The sequence below is a fragment of the Citrus sinensis genome, chromosome 9, assembly GCF_022201045.2.
Source record: "Citrus sinensis cultivar Valencia sweet orange chromosome 9, DVS_A1.0, whole genome shotgun sequence".
In the NCBI taxonomy this organism is placed as follows: domain Eukaryota; kingdom Viridiplantae; phylum Streptophyta; class Magnoliopsida; order Sapindales; family Rutaceae; genus Citrus; species Citrus sinensis.
This window is the reverse complement of record NC_068564.1, coordinates 164187-170186: the sequence shown is the minus strand read 5'-3', so window position 1 is coordinate 170186 and position 6000 is coordinate 164187.

Below are 6000 nucleotides of genomic sequence, written 5' to 3'. Positions count from 1 at the left end.
TTTGACCTGCTGCAGTTTTATCTTTTTTCCTTCGCCTATGCCTTTTGAAAAATGATGTTAACCCAGATAAGAAGATAAGATATCTTATTCCATATATGCATGTGCCCACCATGTATCTTTTTTCAAAAGCAAAAGCAATAATAATGGTAGATGCATGGAGTCTTGCAGTCATCTTCTCCATGTGCTCACTGCAGCCTTTCATATCTCTATCTCTCTAATAATTAACGATATTGGAATATTAATTGCACCACCTACTAGGGATTTCAACGCAATATGTTCTTTTTTTTTTTTTAAAGAACTTGGTTTAATCTTGAAAAATATATCAGGCTCTGCCAGACGATAGCTCATACAGGATATCTCAATAAAATTATGCTGATTATGTATATTAGTAAAATTTTAAATTAATATTAAAAAATTGAAGAACGTCTCAAGCAACAGAAATTCATTTGCATCGGAAAATTTTTACGCAAAGTATATTTTTTTCTTAATTATGTTACGAACTAATATAAATCGCATGGTTTAATAACGTCACAATAAAAAAAAATAAAAACGCTCATACTAAAGAAAAACTCTCTATATGTATAGAATAATTTGAACAAAAGAATAGTTTATTACTTTGAATTTTATTTGATAAAGCATGGACACACAATTGACACCTAAGAATTTAATTTCACTTAAATTAACTTCTACAGAATCTTAGAACTGAGATGCTGCCAAATTAGTTGAGTATTATAACAAAGAATTAAAACGAATGACATCAAATGAAGGATAAAAAAGAAAAGAAAGAAAGAAAGATCGAGTGAAGGGGAAAAAAAGCAAACAAAGAAAGAAAGAAATGAAGAGAGTTTTTAGTTAAAAGGGGAACCCTCTGAGAAATGAAAATCATATGCACGTTTGCTGAAAGAAAAATAATAGTAATCATCACTATAAAAAAATGTAAGTAGGCTTGTGTGTTATTAACTTATCGCGAACTAAATTATAGTAGGGAGAATAATACTGGCTTGCTTTGTCCGAGTATTATTTTTAGGGAGATTGTCAATTTTTCTCATACTATAATCAATATATATCATTTTTCCCTACTGTTTTTATAATAGTTAATAACTCCCTGACAATATAAATTTACAATATTACCCTTATTTTCAAATACACTTTTATTCATATTTATTATAGATTAAATAAATCACACGAATGGAAATTAAAATAAAAAAATTAAGTGTTAAAAATAAGAAATATATGTTCTGAATTGGAAAAATTAATAATAAAATATTTTCTTGTACTTTTTATTTTATAAAATTTTTCTTATAATAAATATATAAGAAAATTATTATAAAATGATAAAAAAAATTATTATAAGAAAACTTGAATGATAAATAAAATATTATTATAAAATAAATGATAAATTTATTTCTTGTACTTTTTACATTTAATTTGAAAATATTATAAAATATTTATTATAAGAAAATGTTCACAAAATAAAAAAGCACGAGAAAAATAGTATATTATTTTTTTCACATCAATATATATATATATATATATATATATATATATATTTCTTATTTTTAATACTTAATTCTTTTTTAGTTTCTATTCTTATCATTTATTTAATTTATAATAAATTATACATAAAAGTGTATTTTGAAATAAGAAAAATATTATAAACTTATATTATCAATAGATTATTGACTATTATAAAAATAATAAAAACAATAGAGGAGAAATTGGCATTCTCCCATATTTCTAATAATAATTAATGAGAAGTATAAAGTGTTGATTTACATCACATGGGCAGATGGGCTGTCTTGCTCGAGTGACCATAAGTGAAATAATTCCAAAAGCTTACCAAAAAAGACTTGTTTAATTAATGAAACTAAGAAGGATGGCTACCACTTATACGTATAATGATATGTTCTTAATCAATAATCACGTGTAGCAAAGCTGTAAAAGTTTTCAGCGTGCCATGTGTGCATATGCAGTAAGATTCTTTTGTAATCACCATCTTCTTCATTGATTTGTTAGTAATTATAATGTTAATTAGAGTTCCTTAATTCGTTGCCTTGTCATTCTTATCCCACAAGTAACATTTGGTTAACCTTCTCTATGACAAGCTCTTTAAGACAAAATAGGACCACCTTTTACTAACTAATCCCACTTTGAGGAAACAATTAACCATATGAATAATGTTAATAATAAGAGTTAGTTATATTATTTCATGCATTTAATTGATAATTTACTCAGTTCATGATGGATAATTAAGTTTGTAGTATGTTCTTGAATAAAACAAAACAAAACAAAATTATTTGATTCATTGACTCCTGTTTTTTTTTTAAAAAATATGAGTCTTGTTTACACAACTTTGACCATTATGTAATAAGAGCGGGTAAATTTAAATCATTTAAGCACTAAAAAAAATTAAAAAAATTGGTTGGGCTCGAACAAAGCCCGATGTTAAAGCTGACCCGAGCTAAACCCAACCCAAAGTTGAAACAATCAGGCTTTTTATCTGGCTCGGGCCCTTTATTTGTATTATTGGACCCAAGCATGAGCCCGACCCTACAAATTGCCATGCCCAATGAGATTTGTTACTTTTCCCTTCATTTTTTTTCAAATCATTGATTGTTCTTTGAGATTTAATTTTTCATTCACTCAAGAACCAATTTGGATGTTCTATAATTTATTACGAAGAGTTCACAGGGGAGATTACGAATCATCTATATAATTATATTTTCCTAATATTCATCTTGCTTAATTTTGGCCTTAAAAATAGCTATATTATGCTTTTCTTTTTTCTAACATTCATTTATTAAATGTCATTGATAGTATATAGATAGTTGGAAGAAAACACTGAACTCCCAAACTATCCCATAATGAAGAAACTTCTCCAAAGATAGAGCCTTTGTAAATACATCAGCTAGCTACTCATCAATACTGCAATGACCATTCTGATGCTTCCATTTTCCATCAATTCTCTGATGAAGTAATGCTGTATCTCTATGAGTCTTGTGCGGCTATGAAATATAAAGTTCTTAGTCATTGCAATGTGGACTGATTATCATAATAAAATTGCTTGACATGCTGCTGAACTTGCTGCCATACACTCGGCTTCCGATGAGGACAATGTAGTAGATGGTTGCTTTTTAAAGCACCAAGAGATGGCATCTGAGCCTAGGTTGAAAATATAGTCTATAGCGCTTCTATGATCATTAATTGAATCTGCCCAATCATTATCTAAAAAACCACCTAATCGAAAATCTTTTAACATTATTACATCAAATTCTATATAAGCGAGTTCCCTTCAATATTGTAGCACTCTTTTAGTAGCCCCATACTGAACTTTGTTTGGACTCTTCATGAACCTTGAGAAAAAATATGGACTTTGCATGAATCTTGAGAAAAAAATATTTAGCATGCAAAATATCAGGTTGGCTTTTTTTTCAAATAGAATAAACTACCAATCAAACTTCGATAAACATCAATATTTTCTTCCCCATCATTCAAGTTGAATTTTTTTTATTGGTGTTCATTGAAGTTTTTACCATATTGCACTCTTTCATGTTATTTTCTCAAGTAAATCATTTACATATTTTTTTGAGAGATAAAAATCCCATCATAATGCTTCACCTCCAACCTTAGAAAATAACTCGTCAAGCCAAGATCAATCATCTTAAATTCATTAATCATGCTATATTTGAATTCTTCCATTAATCTAACACTATCAGTGGTATAGATAATATCATAAACATAAAAAGCATATAATAAGAATCTCATCCATACCTCTTGTTTTGACATGCAAGGTAGGTTCGTTTTCACTTTTTTTTCTAGAAACCATGTTACTTGAAATGCCCACTCAATTCAATCGTACCACTCAATTATAGGATTTGGTTTGCCTAGATTTATTTATTTGTTTTTATTTAAATATATGAAATAATCTAGATATATACACTTGTTTCAAGCCATAAAGTCCTTTCTTTAACCCGTGCACCTTACTTTCTTCACCTATAAATTCATAGCCTAAAGGCTGGTACACATAAACTCTTTCTTTTTTTTTTTTCCAAAAACCATTCAAAAAGCCTAATATAACATCAAATTGATAAACATTCCATTTGTGATTTGCAGAAATGGCCAAGACATTTCAAATTGTATCAAATCTAGCAACTGGAGCAAATTTTTTGATGAAATCGATACCTTGTTGCTGCATGTATCCCTTGGCAACTAACCTCACCTTATTTTTTTGGATTGAACCATCGGGTTTATATTTAATCTTATAGATCTATTTGAACCCAACGGCTCTTTTTTTTCCCCCCCTCTAATAAATCTATAAGCTCCTATATGCGATTTCTTTCCAGAGCTTTAATTCCAACATTCACGGCTTGACACTATTCTTTGCATTCTATGGCATCTTGAAACAAAGTTGGCTCACTGATCTGAGAAAAAATTACATCTTGCATCTTGCTCATAAATCTCCATCAAAGACTTCATTGTTTTAGGTGGTGATCCGAGAAAGGAAGGTGGAGAATTTGGTGGAGTCAGAGGGTTGCCCTCTTAGAGTTAATTGTCTTGCATCATCACCATGTGAATCTTCTGATATGAGTGAATTTAGATAAGAAGAAATAGAAGTCAAAGAAGTAGAAGTCGAAGAAGTTAAGAAAGGAAGGAAGAGTTCTTTTGCTGAAAATCTGTTCCCCATTATCCAGATGCTTTTGGCTATTTATAGCCTTACAAACGTGACAGATAATGTAGCAAAACAACTGCAACAACAAGGCAAAATAATCGGAAACAAACATGTAACCATGCTACCACTTATGCTTAAGTTAAGCAGCCTATTCATCTAACTACCAAATTAAGTTGACTAAGTCTACCGTCTTGACCATCTCAACAAATATGACTATATCTGCTTCATCATCAACGCCGCTTTTGGCTACCCACGAACATATTGCATGCATGCATAATTTGCATGTATCATCTTCATCCTCTATAGCTCATCTGCAGTTATTACACCTAGACATTGCTGCAACTCTTTCCAATTCCAAGCACTTGACTCACTCCAAACAACATCACGACCAACAATTAATTGCTTGGTAAGAGGATTATTAAATTGGTAACCTTTAGTCTCAATGCTATAGCTCACAAATATGCATTTCTCACTATTATCTTCAAGTTTATGTCGCTTTTGAGAAGGAACATAAACATAAGCAATACAAACAAAAACCTTTGAAATAAGTTACATTTGACTTCCACCCATGCTAATCACGAACTCCTAACTATTTTTTTAATCATCATATATAATATTATTAATTTTATGTATATAATCAAAATAATTTTGAAACAATGAAGAAGTAAATTACCTAATAGTAATGATTTTACTATGAAAACTGTCTGTTTATAATCTAATGAAGTTATTTTCAATAATTGTAAAATTTAATTAAAATTTTCCTTGTATCTTTTATGTATATATATCTAATATCCCAAAAGGAAGAGATATAAAAATGAAAAGTAGAATTCGTTGAGAGATTTTTTTAACCGGTGTTATTAGAAGCTCCACTCATTTTTCCATTGGGCAAAACTAGGGGTGGGCATCAACCCGCCCAACCCGTGAACCCGACCCAACCCGTGTGATTTTTTGCGGGTTGGGTTGGGTTGATAAAATAAACGAGTTGGGTTGGGTTATTAAATTCTCAACCCGCACATAGTGCGGGTTGGGTTGGGTTAAAAATTTTCAACCCGACCCAACCCGACCCGTGCCCACCCCTAGGCAAAACCATACTTCTCAACGCGCAACTCCAGGCTATACATGCTTGTAATGGGCCTCTTCTGTGCTTTTCAACAGCACTATAGAGATTCAAGCCCCGACCCAAGTTTATGAAACCGAAAGCAATTTCGGCCCAAACATTCTCAAACAAACTTTTCACATTTCTTAGAACTCCAGCATCACCTCACCGCCTCTCTCACTCGGCCTGGCTCTCAGTCCTATGCATTAATCAGAGGTTTTTAATTAAATATGCC